Source organism: Aythya marila (genome assembly GCF_965140915.1).
Source record: "Aythya marila genome assembly, chromosome: 1".
NCBI classification, from domain to species: domain Eukaryota; kingdom Metazoa; phylum Chordata; class Aves; order Anseriformes; family Anatidae; genus Aythya; species Aythya marila.
In genome coordinates this window covers 184210045-184229283 of record NC_139042.1, presented here as the reverse complement: position 1 = coordinate 184229283, position 19239 = coordinate 184210045, and the positions used below count along the sequence as shown (strand labels likewise).

Genomic DNA, 19239 nt, shown 5'->3' with positions numbered 1-19239 from the left:
CTGTTCACTAGAAGTCTTGAAGAAACAGATCCACCTATCTGTTACCTTCAAAAATAAAAGGAAAAAAAAAAAAGTCCAATTTACTATGCCCGCTGAGAAAAGTGCTAATTAAAGCAGGTTCTTTGTCAGAATGACTACCTAAATTTGGATTTTAAAAATAAGTAAATAAATAAACCAACACAAGGCTTTTCAGGGAGGCTGGGACAGAAGGTTGCTTACCACCCAGCTCCACCACCAGCGAGTTTCCACACCTTCTAACACAGTTGGAATGTGGCCCTAAAGAAAATCTGCATTATAAACTGCCTCAGAAGTGTTTCACCTGCTTGTGAAACGAATTTAAATGACTTCTGAAAGCTGCAGAGGTAGCAGTTCATTTGGATTGCAAAGCAGTATAGGAGCTGTAAGTGTCTTCCCAGGCTACCCATCTACATATTAAAGGTATAAAAAGAACTACTTGGAGTCATAAAGGCCAGTGCCAAAACAAATTCAGGGAGACCCATGGCAAGTGAAATGGTGGTTCTGGGCAGCAATGTCAGCGTTCAGAGGTTATTTATCATACAGAGTCCCAAAACACTGTTGTATGTTATAAAAATCACTCTACACTTCAACGTGGCATTGCCCGATATTTTTAGGCCCTGAAGGAATAGCTTTAGGAAATAGTTATTTCTGTGAGACTTTCATATCTAGACTGTATTTGATTTCCGATGGTTTAATTCTTTACAATATAAAATAGAATTACTGGAGGGTATTTTTGATACTCTTCAACTAGGCATTTGAGAACCATTACAGTTTCTTCTATGCTTGACTCTGCTCTACAATCGTCTATGTAAAGATGATATATGAATGTCTGGAATACTTGTATAAAACAGAGTGAAACATTTATTTCCAGTTCTATCTTTCAGACCCCTACATGTGGATTTGAACTTGCCAGCAAAACCATCTGTAATTTGATCATTATGAAACACACAGAACATGAGAGCAGGACAGAGACTTAGAAGTACAAAAGCTTTATGGAGGATTGTCATAGATCATGTTTCGTCGACACAGAAGGAAGAAAAATCCAAAAATCCCCAAAAATCCACGGAGTAAATCATCTATGACAGATGCTTCTCTGAACATAAAGAAAACGATCAGTTTACTGAGAAAGAGGGAAGATTTTGCAAGCTGGGGAAATCCTGCAGGAATTTCACCACGAGTGAAATATATCAGCAGTACATGCATGTGAAAGTAGCATCTCTTTCTCTCCTGTCACATTACTCTTAAATTCATTTACTCCCAGATAAAAGAAGGAATTGGTAATGGATTAGAAGGTCATTAGAGTCCCCTGTTTTTTAAACCCTTACTATAGGACTGTATTATAGTAGTAGGACTTTATTAAGGAAAGATTAGGGAAATCATTCATTTTCAAGATATTTCACAAACACATCTGAGCCCCTTCATACAATGAAGGCTGCTATAGTACACATTCTGTGTAAGTGGAATACTTGCCGCCCCGATCTGCATTGTTCCACTGGACCCTCCACTAGAAGCACCACAAAGTCAATCACTTCATAGTTCCATAGGATACACAACCATTTCACTACAGCATTTAATGATCTATGACCCAGTGCTGGATATCTCAGGAATAGGTTTACAGTTAATTAATATACATCTTGCTCTGGTCCTGCTTCACTGCCTTAAATACCTGCTGCAGCTTTGCATAGTAGGAGGTGTTTACATGACGGATGTTAAAGCATGCAGCACTTTATATGCAGTACCAGGTGGGAGAGAAAGGTGAGTCTTGCCTCATAGTCACTCTGTAAGACCTTGTCCAGATCCATTTTCTGTAGGCTGTCTGCATCAACTTCTTTGGGCCAGAGTAATTGTCATGAAACCAAAACATGGCACTCATTTGGAGTATGAGATTATTAATTTACAGCTTTCTTTTGGCCTAGAACAGCTTCTTTTTGCTTGCAAATATTTCAATACTGGTTAGATATGAGCAGAAAGATTATGCTGAAGTAATTTGTTGCCAAAAAAAAAAAAAGAAAAAAAGGAAAATGATCAGGAAAACACAATAGTATCAGAAAGATGTAAAAAGAAAAGAAAAAAAAAAAAGCCCCCAAACTGGGTTAACAAAGGACATCAAAGGACACTTATTTAGTCTTCAAATGAGAAAAGGAAAATGTGGCAGTTTTAATAGGTGTGAAAGGGGGGAAAGACTAAAAACAGAGGAAGGAATGGAGAGTTTGGAAATCTTTCAAAGAAGCTATAGTTTTAAGAAATCATAACTTTGGAAAGCAGGGGATAATCAGATGATCTCCAAAGAACCTTCTAAGGAGCGTATTCTTTGAATTCTGCAGTATTTAAACATGTCTGACTTCAAATTATTTTCTTTAGATTGACTGATACATTATGCCTTTTAGCTACAGGTATGTCAGACAACATAATAATTCAAGAGATGAGATATACCACAGGACTGGCTGCTAGACAAAGCCTTTAAAGGCTGTGCACTTTCTCACTGAATGGCAGTGTAGAGATATGGGGACCAAAGTCCCCATTTCCAAAGCTGTCTACCAGTTTCTGGTGACACATATTTTTTCCATAATAATTGAAATCTCTTTACCCTTCCTTACTCATTCATAAATTTTAATCAGTAGTCTCAAGATAGTTATTTAGACACTGCACCAGCCAGAATTAATAAGTAGTTTTAAAAATACAGGCCCATGATTTTTTTATTTTTTTTTTCCAATTGCCCAGATGAAAACATCTGCTTCAAGGTCATTTATTTCCTCCTTGAGCAAAACCAAACTTTGAATTTCTGCACACGGCAACCAGTAACACTAGAATAAGCTGTAAGTACATACTTGATCTTCATTCTGCCACATCTCAGACCCCACGAGCCAACACCAAGCCACTTCTCCTAGGCTGGTTTGTGTAGCTTCGTGAGGAATTTCTTGGCGTAGCAGCCAGTTGTCCACACTTGCACGAACTATGATTACAGATTACTAGGACTTTTAAGAGACTTTAAATGCTTAAACATGACAAAAAATAGCACTAAAAATCAATTGCAAGTATTGTTATAAAAAATACATGATCAAGCCTTAAGAAATTTGGAATCTTTCTGAAACCTGTAATCTTTATTCCATGTTCAAGCAATACTGGTCCTTTCTCCATCCCTTCTCTTTAAGGATTCAAAATATCTACAGTGAAATCAACTTTTTTCTCTATCGCAGCATCACAATTAAGTTGAAAGCTTAGTTCCATTCTGCTCTGCTAATATCGTAACTGCTCAATCTTAACTACCTGCTACATTACATAATATTAGCATACTGACTGTTTAGCTCTCTGACATAAAAGTTACAGTACAGTTGGAAGTAATTGAGTTAATGTCAATGACGACTGAGCTATTTCCCCACTCTTCTGGCAAGTCAGAGCCTAGTAACTTTGAATGATGCTCACTGAACATTACAGGGAAGCTTGCATCCTGCTGCATGTTTTATCCTACTGGATAAGCTAAAAGATCACTACAGTCTATTGAGCTGCTAAATTGATACTTTCCTTTATCACTTAGGAAGGGATTTCTCTCATCTGTCTTAAAGTTAGGTGCCTACTCCAAGACAGTTACTCCAAATTGTGGTTGATAAAAAACTAAGAAACTTTTAGAGAGTGTTTTGTTGTATCTATGTATCTGTTACCATCTAGTAGATTTATCTTTGCCAGGATATCCCTTCTCCCTCTGATGACTGAGTAAATCATGGATGCATAGCTGGGCCCACAGACCTAACATATAAATGGTTAAAATTGTAAGAATTAAATGCTACAATGCAGATCACCCAGGTAACTTCAGGCATTTTTGGCTGAGGTGCCTACTTGAGGAATGCAGTCATCCCAGACTCGCCCTGCAGGAACCTCTCAGCCTCATCTCCAATCCTGAACGCAGGTGAGGGGGGAGGAATCACCCTGCAGAAGTGTCTGTCTCTCTCCATTGGCTGCAGATGGTACCTAATGAGAGCAGGCCTCTAATTAGTGCAGGAGAGGTAAGGTATGTAGATGAATTCAGGCCTAAATAGTCACTTATCACACAGAAAATGAAAAGTAATTTCTTTCCCTCGGAGATGGAAACACTTTCTGCACTATATTGCACTATTCAGGATGTGATAAAGGACAACATGATTATCATCATAACAAATTACTCGGCTTGAGAATCAGTGCCTGGTCTGAAGGTGTGCTAGGGACCCACTGTGGCAGAACTGTATATTTTAGAGGCTCACCAACATTTTCTCCAAGATGCTGCATAACTGAATACTTGATGTGTAGCCCAAATATCAATAAAATTGTATACAGATAAATTCTAATAATTACACACTTGAAAGGGGAGAAGTTACAAAAGAGTAAAATGATAACATGGATATTAATGACTTTTCCAAAAAACATACAGCATTAGACAGCTTAATGAAAGCACTACCTGTACCAAGTTAGCTCTAAAGATGCCCACTATATAAACAATTATTATCATCTTGCTGCAATAATAGACTGTACAAGTTATTTTTATAAAGAACAGGTATAGGACGTAAGCATGCTCATCAATAGGCTCGGAGCAGCAACGAGGGCAAATTCAGCAATGAGTGACCCAGAGAAAATGAACACAGATACCACTCGCTTCAGGAGTTCATGCATACAAACATACACACATACAAACCCCTCAGCTTTACTAATTACAGCAGTGGGGCCAGAAATGTAGTTTCAGAAATTCAGGAATGCTAACAGGTCCTGAGAGCTCACAAGCACCATCCCCAAGCACTTGTTCATCGCCCAGTACCACAGAATAATGGAAAAGCTCAGAACTAGTTTACATCAGAGATTGATTACCCAAAGACAGACCTAAAATACTTTGCAAGCAAAGGAACCACCCTTTTAAATTAATTTATTTTCAAAAACAAATACCAAAGCAAACCAAAGTAAAGGAACTTCCTGTTGGAAACCCAGTAGCAGATATTGTCCTTATCTATATGGGCGGCTGCCCTTCCACATGGCTGACCGTGAGGTGTGGGGTCAGTGCAAATGATGTCAGCTGTTCAGCACACAGGAGGCAGGGGAGAGGAGCCAGCAATTCCTCTGTCCCTTCTCCACACCACCGTAGGTAAAAGCATTCAAGGGAAAATTCATCCTAGTCTGCTGCCTATGTCTTTTCAGCGTGTTTGAAAACATGACATACATTTGCTGTCATATACATTGTATATCGCAATGAAAGAATGCATCTACAAAACAGGAAGAAAAATTACCCTTTTTTATTATTCAGCTAAGCTATAAATTGCCATCTGGAAGCCGGACTCGTAAAATGTAGCAAAAGAGGTAATGACAACAGACAAGCCCAGGAAGAAAAATTGTCTGCACCATCCTCGCTGCCCCCAGACTGGGTGCCATATCCCAGCAAGGTGCAATCCGTCTGGGAACCGTGGGAGCATGCGTGGCTCCCTGACAGCAAATTCTGCCTTTAAAAATTAACTTGCTACCCTGGGTTAACAGCTGGCACTTAGCAAATAGTGTGTATGCTCTACTGATTTTACCTCCTTTATGGCTTTCTCTGTGACTGCCCTTGAGTTAATGGTTACATCATGCGTTAGTAGGATGGTGCCGGTCATTCATTTCCCAACACGGTGAGCGCTGTCACGTGCTGGATGTTAAGTACGTCTCAGCCAGCCTAAGTCGTGTGTAATTAACTTTGGCCCAGTGCACGGAAGCATGTTTGACAATGAGCATCATTCTCATCGGTTCTGCAGAGGGAGGCGGAGAGGATTCAGGGGGATGATATGAAACAACCTGGCATCTTTTTGCAGTTAATAGCACTACAGTTGCAAGGGAATGTCTCTGCGTCACACTGCAGGGATTAGAAAATTGCAGAATGAGTTGTGATGGCCTAAAATGCATCAGTTCTTTTCATTCGCACCCAAAATAATTCAGGCAATGATAATTTACACAGTAAAGAAAATATTTTGCATTTTTCTTATTCAGAAACAAGGCAACTGATCAACTTCTTTTACTGAAATTGTCGAAGGTATTGAGGTTCATGACTTTTCTCTCTCTGAATATAGCTGTCAGAATCTTACAGTGAGATGAAGTTTAATAGGTCACTTGGTCTTTTCCTTAGCAATGTATGTTTCCCTTACTTCACATATTCTTTTCAAATATTTCTCAAAGCAAAACACATCTTACAACTTTCATTTTACCCTGCTATTCACCAGACATTCCCTCCTTTCCTAGGTTGATCTTTTTTTATATATAACCTTTGATATCTACAGAGATTTTTTAATAGTCGAAGATTTTGTCCCCTTTTACCATGAGTCATTGTGTAATCAGTCATTTATCTTATTTTCTTATGTATATGGTGATTTCTTCAATTCCTTTTCATGTTCTTTTTTCTCTAACTTGCTTATAATGCTTAATATATTTTTGAGAAAGGGCCATGTTTAGACCAGTGCGCAATATTGCAAATACTGGGATATTGCTTCATGAGGTCACACTGCTACATAAAATTTAGATTTTTTTTTTTTTTCAGGTAGATGACTTGCCAGCCACTGATATTTGTTATTCTCTCTTAGCATTTCTTTTCCTAAATACTTCTCTTTCACTGAGCCAGTGCTTTATGTTATTTTTCTCCAGCTATCTTTCTTTCCTTGAAGGAGAAAGATTTTTCCTTCTCTGATTGTTACCACTAAGTTTACCCTATTATGCCCACTGGCCTATAAAACCTGAGGAATTTACTACAACAAATCCCCTGAGAACAGTTACCAACTCAGAAAATGTGCTCCAGTGCCCAGCAAATACAATTTACATATTCAGTGGCTCTTACTGTCTCTGAGGGAAAATCAAGCAGAGGTAGGTTTTTTCTTGCTTTAGTTTGTGAATAACTCTGAATTTGTTCATGCAAGGGAAACTAAAATATTGCAGAATAGAAGCAAAGTTTGAAAAAAAAAAAAAAAAAGAAAGAAAGAAAAAAAAAGAAAACACAGCACCCTCTGATCCTCTGATGCCACAGTTTTTTCTTAATAAAGTGGAAAGAAGAGAACTTGGATTTATGTGGGAAAATTCAATGAACAGTTCAGAAATAGGATGGGAGGGAAAAAAGAGGCAGACAAATGGTAAAAATTATAGGTTGCTAATGGAAAGGAACAAAGAAGAGAGAGTAACTTTAAGTAAATATGTTTATTTAGTCCATTTACTAGTTTCTAAAACAAAAACAACAACAACAAAAAAAAGAACTGATAAAATGCCTTGCCTGAGGAACTGATCCTGTGCCAATAAAATAAATGCACTCTTTTTCACTGACTTTAATATGAGTAGGGCCAGGCTGTAGATCTAAACAAAGATTTAGGATCTAAAGAATGTAGTGGGATGGGGCTGTTGAGGTTGCCATGAGCTGAGCAAGAGGATCACTTTGTGAATGGATCACAGGAGCAATCACTCTGCAGTGATGCATTTCTGTGGTGAGACTTGGAGTGAAAGTATTTTCAGGAGCCACAGGAAGGCAGTGTGTAACAACTTGATTGTGGTTTTGAAAGCTTCATGTAGGCCATCTGAGGAAAGGATGGGTGGCATTTATCAGATCTTCTACCTGAGCTCAACTTAAGAGTTGGTCCGAGAGTTTTCAGTGGCACATTATTTTCGGGCAGAAAATGTTGACCTTTTGCTGACCTATAGCATTTTGATTGCTATAATGTAAATGACTGATACAATATAAATTTGCATGTAAATAATCACGGGGGTGTTTGACATTTATACCATTTCTATCTTCAAAGTGGAGTCAGCCTTCTGTGAATGCCCTGCAGCAACTGAAAAAATGGAATTTAGGTCAATAGATGATGAGACGTGTCAGGCAGCAAAATGCCTGAAGCCACAAACATTCAAGCAACTCTCACAGCCTGCATTGGTCGCTGCCCCTGGGTGGGGGTGCTCTTTGAAGCTTCTTTCACAGCCACAACAAGTAGTTACCCAGGATCCATGACCTCCACTTTCAGGCACAACTAATGTGGGCAGCAGGCAACGAGCTCCTCGCTCTCTTTGTTGGCTGCCCTGTCTTGTCCCAGGTGCTCAGATCATGTATCCAGGGTATTTTGTGACACCCAACCTGCAATTACATCTGTGTCCCTTCAGAGGAACTTGCAATCAGAAGGGGTACACACACACCCTCACCATGTTCGCATACAAAAGGGTCACAGACAAAATCCCTGTTCTTTCCAAAGATTAAGATATTTTGAAAGGGTCCAATTCTGCTTGAACTCCTTCTTTCTGGTTCTGCCCTTTCTGACTCCTCTAATATTGTCATTATCACATCTTTGTCCTTATGGACAAGTCTAATAGGAACTCCACTGGTCAACAGTGTGTGATTTACGTTTATGGAGGGAAGTGGTAGGACACTGGTGTGCAAAAGCCCTCAAAACAGTGGTATTGAGTGGCTGGCAGGTGTCCTGGTACACAGCATTAAACGAGTTTCCACATGCCTGGTGACAGGACAAGGGGGAATGGGCTTAAGTTGCGCCAGGGGAGTTTTAGGTTAGATTTTAGAAAGAACTTCTTTACTGAAAGGGTTGTTAGGCATTGGAACAGGCTGCCCAGGGAAGTGGTAGAGTCACCATCCCTGGAAGTCTTCAAAAGACGTTTAGATGTAGAGCTTAGGGATATGGTTTAGTGGGGACTGTTAGCGTTAGGTCAGAGGTTGGACTCGATGATCTTGAGGTCTCTTCCAACCTAGAAATTCTGTGATTCTGTGATTCTGTGAGTTGTCCTGTCCTGCCTACCACCAGCGCTCTGTGCTTTTTCCATCTTCAGAAAACAGACCCTGCCAGCTTGAGCTCCTGGGTAAGCCAAGTTCTCTGCACAGCTGTGATAACCATGATGGGTCTGAAGGCAAATCTGTCGTGTAAAGATTGCTGCACAAAGAATTCACAGTGTTACTGGACCCTTTGAAACAGGTTCCTAACACTTGGCCTAAATTTTTATTTTGGATCACCAGATTCCATAACACAAACATACATATTGTTTTCCCCAGCTTGTAGCCTGGCACTCATTTTTATTTTTATTTTTTTGGCAAAAATGCAATTATATGAATTTCCAAGTATTTTTAAATTTTCTAAAGGGAAGAATATATTTTCTTTCAATCATCATTTTCCCAATTTAATTAGTTAACATTAATATATATTTCTCATTATGTTAATCAGCTTACAAACCCATTAGCTATTGTGACTCTTGTTGGTATTCTTAATTAGATTAGTCCTGAAGAACAGACTCACACAAAGTTTTCACTACGAGAAAGAAAACCTTATTATACCACTCACCTCTCAGGGATATATTCCAGTCAAGCACGATTTCAGAAGCAGCTGTGTTTGCCGATGGGTGAATGTCTATCACTGAACTCAGCTGGATAAAACCTCTGGCTAGGGAATATGGAGAATTCTGGCAGAATTAAAGCAGATGATTGAGGGAGAAGAAGAGTTTTGCTGAAGCAGTGGGGGATAGCAATGTTTTGTTGAGTCTTGCAGCTTATATGTGGTAGAAAGGAACAGCTGGCTTGTGAACCTTCGAGTAGAAGTTCTTTGAGGTATTTGCTCTTTTGCAGTACAGAAAACAGCATTCAAGCCCCAAAGGGAAAAACCTTCAATTCTGCCCAAAGCCAGTAAACTTGCTGTCTGCTTCCCTGACTTTTTAACATGACAAACTTTCTATGTTGCCTAAATTGTTGCTTAAAGTATAAAATCTGAAGCTATATACATAACTACTAATATTGCAAAAAAAAAACAACTTTTCATTAATAAAAGGATATTCAGAGTCCTAAATGTTCAGAAGCTTTGATCAGCTTGCAAAAAGCTATCCAACAGTAACTGAAACTCATCAAAGTTTCCTGAACCAGGCAGCTTTCCCAGGTGAGGTTTTCTGATTCAATTTCTAGTAATTTCTCTGTTCTTGAGTTTAGTAGGATTATCAAATGAAGGATTTCTTGTGGTATTTGTTGCTATTTCTATTTCCAATTTAAAAAGCGAAATTGTTGCAAGGTGCATTGACTGTGACAGGAAAAATAAAAAGAAAATTCTCTACTCTTTTTCCAAGAATTCAAGCTTAGCATTTTTTAGTGTTTGGGCAAGGATCACAGAAAGATGCAGGTCAGTTACTGAACCCACTTCTCAAGCCATAGTTCTTACTTTAATTTGGATTTTATTTCCCATTCCTATTTTCAGTGCTGTAATCCCTGAAATATCATTATCAATATACATTAGAGTAGAGGGAGCAAGGTTTAGGTCCTATTAACTACTTAAGCATCTAGGCTGAAAAGCATTTCAAACACTGAATTCTATTTAAATCAGCTGGAGCTTGTTGGTAAAATACATTCTTAAACATGTCCACGGTGTAAGCATTAGAAAAAAATAGCACCCTTGCTCGTTTATTTGCATTCTAAACATCTCCGGCTTTAAGATGTCAAACACCCTCTGCACACATGGAAATGAGCAGAGGATGTGTAGCATTCTGCAGAACATGTCTAATAAATGTTTTAAAGAGTAGTTTGAATTTACCGTGGAAGGTTGAATTTAAGTGTGGGAGGTAGAGCTGCTAGAAAAGTTGCTTTGCATTAAAAAAGTGCTACTACTTTTAATAAAATATATTTTGAAGATGTATAAAATGATTTAATTTTTGCCCATCATAAAATTTCAGTAACAAGAGGGGAGAAGGTTGCAACGATATTGAAAGAGTCTGGAACAAAGTTTGTCAGTTGAAATGACTTTTCATTTTCATTTTGATTTTGTATTTAGTTAGTAGTTAAAAAGCTGATGGCAAAATCATCTGTTGAAATGAAACAGCTATAAAAGGATTTTTTCATTTCCTGACTGAAGGAAAAAAAGAAAAAAGAAAAAAAAAAAAAAAAGAAAGAAAGAAAATAATGAACCACTTTTGAATCTCTAAAGTGATAGCCAGCGAAGCATCTGGGTTACATTATCTGAATCCCTTGGAAATAAGAGGGCATAACTGCTGGAAAACGCAGTTGAAAATTAGGCTCTCACACCGTTGTTCCTAATCTTTTTTTTTTCCTTTTTTCTTTTTTTCTCCCAGGCCTTGCCTATTGCCTCTGAGAAACCCACAGGCAGAAGCCCTGGGTCTGCCCTGGCTCTGAGGGTGAAACCTGGCCAGCAGCACTGACATGATCCTGAGCAGGAACAGATCTGGATCCTCCACTGGTGTGCTCCTCTGCAACTGGTGGCTGTCACATCATGGCCAGAGCATCTCCCTTCAGGATCTTAATCTAGGGGAAAAGTGACTGAATTCTGAACCCATAGGTTCTTACACTGCCTGTTGCACTTTTCTTCCTCCTCATCTTGTTAGGAAAAGGAGGAGTTACATTTCAATTAGTGAAAATTTATTTATGATTTAATACAAGAAAAAAAAAAACAACTTGCATTCTCACTTCTAGAATCTTTCTTTGTTGATTGGAAGTTATCATAGAATTACAGAGTTGTAATTCTAGAATCTATAATTCTACGCATCATAGAATGGGTTGGGTTGGGTTGGGTGGGGTTGGGTTGGATTGGGTTGGGTTGGAAGGGACCTTAAACATCATCTAGTCCAACCCCCCTGCCATGGATAGGGACACTTGCACCAGACCAGGTTGCTCAAAGCCCCATCCAACCTAGCCTTGAACACTTCCAGGGATGGGGCATCCACAGCTTCTCTGGGCAACCTGTTCCAGTGTATCATAACACTCACAACAAAGAATTTCTACCTAGTATCTAATCTAAATCTACCCTCTTTTAGATAATATCATTACCCCTTGTCCTATTACTACAAGCACTAATAAAAAGGGCCTGCTTACGGGCTCTTTATACTGCTTACATGTTGAACTAATAGTAACAAGTTTACCAGAAAATATGCTTCCCCAGCATACTGATAAACAGGGGTATGACAGGCCTTGTTCTGACATTATGTTTTCTTATTTTAGAAAAAGATGTAAATACAGCAGAAAAACTATTCTATTTCATATATTGCTCAACTGCATAAAAGATGATTTTATTACCTTCATATGAATATTTTCAAGTGAAAGCACTGTCTTTATTGCATGTGCAAAAACAGTGAGCTGCCAAAGATTAACAGGCTCTACCATGTTGTACTAACTGAGTTTGTCTTCTTGCCAGCATCACATTCTTTCCCTAACTTTGTTTCTGAGAGAAGAACATGACTTTTTGGAATATTCCTACCATTACTATAGTCATTGATTTAGATGGAAGATATCATCTTGACTATGTGTCAATTCTGAGAGTTATTTTCTATATTGTATCACATACTTATGTCTGTTAAGTAGTTATTTTACTGTGTACACTGCCAAACCAGTGGGAATTAATGTACACAATAAAATTCAGACACCTAGTCTTGTTATCAACATTAACACTGTTAAGAGCAGGAACCAATGCTACAATGTTTATAGAAGGCCTGTCTGTGTACATGTAAATAAATTTGAATAAATTTGACAAATAGAGCTATATTTGTGAAATGATGCTCAGTATCCTCCAGGACAATTTTTAGTAAGCACTATTCACAGAGTTCAGCTGTTTTTTCCCACAGGGAGCAATGTATATTTTGAGTTACTTGCTATTTCTGTGCATAAAGATCCTGATTTTATTTTTTTTTCTGTCTACTTAGCATACTTGAAGCTTTGTGCTAAAATGTGCAAAAACGGAGGGAACTGTGAATAAACAAATAGAATTTAATGGCTTTTAAGTGCTAAGTGACTTGGAGGGTTTTCTAAGCCTGTCAGTGGAGATTCTGTGTGGTAACTACTCATTTGCTTTATTTATCTCATTACTAAAGGAGGTTCCCTCAAATCTGTTTTAATTTTCCTTGTATTTTTCTTTCTCTACATTACTGACCTTTCTCTATTCAATTCAAAATTAAATGAGACAGACATTGCTTTAGTAAATATGTAAATTCCAGTCAGACAAAGAAATTGTGTTAGGAGCAATTGGTGATTGTATTTCTACAGCAAATCTCATGAAGATGATGAATTAAGCAATTCTTTGAAAGTGAAAAAGTAATCACAGACTTTTCTGTGACCACAAAATATGCTAAGGATATAAGCAAGAGCAGTTTGAAAAGATCTTAATACAGCACTTCATCCATGTTTGTAAATGTGTTACCTGTAGGTTTCAAAAAACTCTCTTGACCTGCCTTTCTCAAAATAAACATCCAGCTAGCAAACATTAGTGGGAATTTAGAGAACCTAAGCCTCCTTCCTACTACACCAAGGTTTTAGGAAAGATACATATGCCACAGCTTTATTGCTATTGCTTGCAAAGTTTCTCATGGCATTGCTCATCTCATATCTGCAGCCCTTATTTTCCATATCTTGGTGAGCGTTCCACAAAAGGAGCTGAAACAATTCTCTGTCATAGCCCTGAGGGTACTAATGGACTTTCTGCCCCTGCCTACCCTCCCCTGGGGCATCCTTCCACTCCTGCCCATGGCCCTGTACCCCATTTCAGCTAAGGTCAAGGTTGTCATTTCTTACCCCAGCAATTTTACAGAGGAGCCAACTTCTCCATCCCTGTCCCTGTCTCTTTTGTGGATCTCTTGGACCCACACCACCATCTCATCTCTGGCGCCATCTCCTGCTGCTTCTGACTGGGCTCCCTGAACAACCCCTGAACCTGGCACATCACTTGGCTTCTGATGGGGCTGTTGATGGATCCCTGTTACCAGCATCTAGGCCTGCCTTCCATGTCCAGCCTCCATGGGACTGCACTCTTTGGTGAGGGCATAACCTGTGCTGGGGTCACCTCAGCTTTCAGCTGTCCATCTGTCATAGAGTTGCTGGCTCTCACAGTCCCATGATACTCTCATCTTTGGCTTTCTGCTCTGAGCAACTACAAATAGCATCACATAATAAGTACAAAGAACAAAAGCTCTCTATTTTTCCCATCACTGTAATGATTCAGCTAAATAAACTCTTATTCTTTGCATGTCTATGTGAAGATTCACCAAGCTTAAATGTACATTAGGCCTCGGTTTAGGTCTCTGCTCCCAAACAAGATCAACAAACAAGTCTTTTGGATGAATTGCCTACAATACTAGGCTGTTGAATAAAATGGGATACAGTTGGTGTTTATCAAGATTAGCTGGCTCTCCCTCAAATGTCCAGGAAATATGCTCTATAGACACTTAGCGAGTCATCATCTGCAGGTCAGATAGCTGAGAATCCTAGAGAATCCTACCTAGGCGTGAGTGTGAAATGAGTGTCCCAGTAGCCACATGTCAAGAGGAGTCAGCTGGTGATGAGACATTACTAGGAAAGCTTGATGTGCTGAAGGAACACAGTGGTCTAGAGAGCTAGGAAATATCTGAGCAGAGGATTTTAGGAGTTCGGTAACGTCTGCATACTAGACATAAGCATCGTTATCTCATTATGATTGCTACCAGTACACTACAAACCATCTTTCTGAGTGTCCCAATGGATTAGGACACAGAAATTTCTTGACTAAACATAAATTTATGCCTGCTAAGTTCCCCCCAAAAACAGTGCAAACGGTTGTAAAAACACTTGGTGATGACCCACGTGTCTACTTACAAGCATCTAGGAACTGCCCTGTTCTATCCCAGATATCTCCATGGGGTTGGCAGCTATGACACAGGATGTACAAGAGTCCTATGTCACTCTGGGGCAGCAACTGGAAGTTAGATGGGATACACCCGAATCCCACCCTTAGCTTAGAAATGACCCAGTTCAAACAGTAGCAGGCTTAAACTAAGATAAGCAAATTCATGCAGAGATTTTACCTGGTTCTGATGAGATCTGCTGCTTACAGGGCTCTGCAGGAGAAAGCTACCAGAACTACCTGTTCCCAAGTTACCTTACCTTTATACTGGCTGGCGGATATCCAGTTCTCCCCGTCCTTCCTTAAGTGGCACGGAGTGAAGTTTGTGGCACACCACTTATGCCCACATTCACTTGTTACAGCATGTACTCTTTGGCAGGGCAAACAAAGCAATCCTAACCTCCCCCGAGTGTTTGAAATCAGGAGGAGCTGAGGGCTCTTGGTATGCAGACAGAAGCACTCCATGCTTTGTAGAACCACAAGTCCCTAATCAGAGATGTAAAGATAATGAAAACTGAAAAACTCTGGAAGCTTCTGAAGTGTAGGCATGAATATGCAGCCCAAGGGACAGTCTAAGGCTTGATTTGAGTGTGTTTGTACTTTTTACTGGAGTCTTCTTGAACCAGTGCACTAGGCCTCCATATTCAAGTTAGACATCACTCACTGAAAAGCAATATTAGATAAAGGCAATGGGGATATCTGGGCAGCCCTAGTATAGAAATATTTTATTTCTGATGACTTATTAGGACTGGCTGAAGCCATTTGGTTTGTTCAGCCCAGAGCAGAGCAGGCTGAGGGAGGCCTCATGGCGGCCTGCAGCTCCCTCACGAGGGGAGCGGAGGGGCAGGCACTGAGCTCTGCTCTCTGGGGACAGCGACAGGACCCGAGGGAACGGCATGGAGCTGGGACAGGGAAGGGTCAGGCTGGGGAAAGGTTCTGCACCCAGAGGTGGTTGGGCACGGGGACAGGCTCCCCAGGGCAGTGGTCACAACACCGAGCCTGCTGGAATTCAAGCACATTTGGACAATGCTCTTAGATGATTTAACTATTAGGTTGCCCTTTCTGGGGTCAGGAGTTGAATGGCATTGTTTAAAAATATGTTTAAAAGTCTTGAATAAGGAAAGGTGATGTCGCCTTTCTCTTTTCAATCACCAGACAGGTTTACCTTATTTTGGAAGCGATCCTTTCCTGGGAGATACTATAAAAAAAGTCGTAACTCCCACTATCTTTGATCATTTCTACATTATCAAAGCTTCTGCTGAGCAAAGAAAAGATCAGAAAGGTTATCTGGCCATGTTTCTCAATGCAATGAATTGATCAATGCTACAAAGCCTATTTGAGAAACTAGGCGATCAAATTCCTCTAGGCAGGTTTCAATAAATATGTGACTCCATCCATGACCCTTTTCTCTCTATTTCCAATTAATATTTTAATGAGCAAATTTTCTTTGAAGATCCTCTTGAGGAAACAGCAAATTTTATTTGAATGGAGAGAAAATCTCTTAAAAGTAAATTTTATATTTCTTTTTCGATTAACAGTTGCCTTGGAGCTTGGTTGAAAGAATTTGATTGATCTGGTCAGATATATCAAGTCACACAGAAAACCTAATAAAACTGTGTATATTATTCATTAACCTATCCTGAAAAAGGACAGCACATAAAAATGTAAAGATTTTAATGTAAAATTCAGGTACTGCATTATATTCAACAAGTAGGCAGACCATGTAAATAAAGCTTGTCTGCTACAGAAAAAGCGGATTTCTCTTTTGGAGGTTTGGTGGCACTATAAAGAACTTTCTTTTCATAGACTCTGGTTCCTTTATGCTGATTTCTGCATACCAAGAAAGCTAGCACCAAGCAAATGCTCACCTTCATAAATGCTATCACGTCTTCTATACTCTTTATTTTGCCAGCCAGTACTGTAGGAAATGTTCCACATAGAGAAAAGCAATGGTAGATTTGCAGGAGTTAGCAAATACACCAGCCAAGGAATTTTCTGATGGCCACCACCAAGTAGCCCTGCAGCTCAACTGTCAGTGCTTCACCCCTCCAAAGAGTAGACAGGGCCCCAGATTCCAGCAGTCACATCTCACCCTCACCCTCCCCTTTCCTCCAGAGCTTTGCAATGCTCAGACAAACCACCTGGATGTAGCTTGGGTACATGTCGTGGTCATTCCTTTTTCTGCTTGGAGCTCACCAGCACGTGAAGGGTGGCAGCGTGGTGAACCAGAGTGCAGGTAGACCAGGGTGCTGGCAGTCCTGAGGAGCACACCCTATTTGCAGCACTACACCCAAAGCTTGCCTCATCAGTGCTGCCCACCATTGCCCTTGCTGCTCTGCCTTCAAATCCCACCACAGTACACAATGCCACCTCAACCAACTTGTGATGTAAATGGGTTCCTCCAAAGCTCTAGTATCTGCCAAGATTGCCCAGGAGTGGTCACACTTATAGTTCATTATAAAGCTCTAATATGTAGTTAATGACAACAAATTTTCTGCAATGCCAGTTGGTATTTTAATAGCCTTAATAATAGCACATATTAGTGGCATTATTATTTGCTTGTGTAACACCCATCTTCACTGTACTATGCCAGCAGTAACTGATGAATGCACATCCTAGGAAAATCATCTGCCTGGAGCTGACTTCTCAGAGTAGGGCTTTAACCTCAGGGAAAAGAACTGTGAGTTTGGGATGGGTAGGAGAGAGATTTGATGCTCTTTTGGACTTACATAACTGCTTCCAGATTCTGCTGATGCAGAAAGCAGCTTAAAAATAGATAATTCCACTTGGGCTATTGCTGTGCCGGCTACTCAGCCAAGAACAGCAGACCTGCTGCACAAGCCAAGCTGCCAAGAGGTAGGAATCCAAGATGGGGAGATGCCAGTGTGCCATCTCTCAGATTGTGTTGTTTTATCCATTCTGCATATGACTGGAAAAGTTATTAGCAAGAACAGATGAAATGACCGGTATTACTGGGTCACTATATCAGTTCTGGAGTGTCTAATGAGCAGCTTGCTAGCAGTCTCATATATTCAAGTACAGGGAAAAAGTAAGAAACTAGGCCAAATATTGTTTTAGGTCTTCTATTTGGCCTTGAATCTTCTGTTTTACCCAAAATATCATGTAATCATAGGCCTTATCTATCAAGTTGGCAAGATAAAACTTTAGGACTGTCGACATCAGAATGAAGAGCAAAACCAAATTCTATAGCTTTCTGGTGAGGTCAGCTCCTGGCAAATGCTATAACTACAAGGCTGCTGCTCAAAAGAGGGTCTTCAGCACCTCTAACAGGAACCCATACTCCAGTGATGCTGTGGACTCCCATCTGGGGCAGATGTTGGCCAGTTTTGTGCTGAGCACTTGGTTCAAGTTCAGCATTTGTCTTCTTTCTATTTGCTATGTGCTTGGTCCACACACTGAGCATCAATGTCCCTACGTCCTACACAGATCATCTTTCACTGGCACCATGCTTCTTCCTCTGTGTGTTTAGGAATCTGGTTAGGATTAGAGAGTTTGTGCTAGTTTTAGACACTCTGTTTTGCTATGTAATACCTATCTCAACCCATAGTAGCTCCCAGGATAATGACCAGTTTGACACAGTCACCCAGGCTCCTTCCTTTGGCTCTGTGTTGATAGTCAATCCTTTGTTTTTCTCTATCTATCTGCTGAGAGAAATGGTCCCAGCACACAAGTCCCACATGGCTGTATCCCCATTTCATGTTCTTCCTGGTTCCTTCTCCCCTGCCCTGAAATGCCTGTGAGGCCATGGCAGCATCAAGCAGAACCTGCAACCTCTACCTGGGCACCACTAAAATCATTGAGACAATTTTCTTGGAAAAAAATCCACCGGAAAAGCCGAGGACTGAATTGGCAGCTGAATGCTATTTTTCACATACCAACTGATTTTTTTTCCTATTGATTGGCAATTAGCCTGTTCTAAAACACTCAGGGTCAAATTCCCAGCTGGCGTAAGTCAGAGAAGTCCCACTGACGTCTCTGATTTATTTTCCAAATGGTTTAAAAATTCAGCAGGAGCTTTAAAATGCCAATGTTATACATCAAACAGCTGGCTAAAACTCACAAATTTAGCATATTTTCTATAATGCTCTTTGACATTAAGTATTCCTTATGGACTAGATAGAATAAATACAGGTACTAGAGAGAGTATTGTGAAGTCTTTTCAAAAAAAAAAAAAAAGTGAAAGATTTTATTAACATGTTTTAAGGATGAGTCAAATGTGGATACAAATTTTACATTTTTTGCCCTTTCTGTCTTTTATAGACGTGTGTCAATTACCATAATGAATCAAATTTCAGTTTTAGGAGTCCTGCACATTTCTTGAATGGAAGTTTGACACTGTTGTCATGGTGACTGGAAGGATTTTGCCAGCTTTCAGTGGTAGTGAACTTCATCCCTTGTGAAGCCCAGTTCCCCAGCAGGTGTGGGTATCATCTATGTGCAATTCTCATGACACAGTTCCTGCATTTCTGTTCCACTTCTCTTTTCAGTTTTGCTTGTCAAAATATGCAGCATGTTGCCATCCCAGATGAAAGTTCTAATGAAACTAAAGGCCCAGGAGCTGAGTGCCCTTGGGGGAAATTGGGTGGTAAAGGAAGGCAAGAGAAGCTCC

The 19239-nt window shown here is 39.9% G+C and overlaps 1 protein-coding gene across 4 annotated transcripts in view; it reads right to left on the bottom strand.

Moving 5' to 3' along the window:
• Positions 1-14856, bottom strand: part of SPAM1 (sperm adhesion molecule 1) — a 40591-nt gene extending 25735 nt beyond the window's left edge. For 2 of the 4 annotated variants that reach the window (XM_082772978.1, XM_082772982.1), the window contains exon 1: positions 14791-14856. The gene's annotated coding sequence lies outside the window, so the exon portion shown is untranslated. Of the gene's footprint in view, positions 1-7761; positions 7786-9314; positions 9436-14790 lie in introns of those variants that run through there. The other 2 variants (XM_082772979.1, XM_082772981.1) reach the window with 2 other exon arrangements.
• Positions 14857-19239: the final 4383 nt, after the last annotated feature.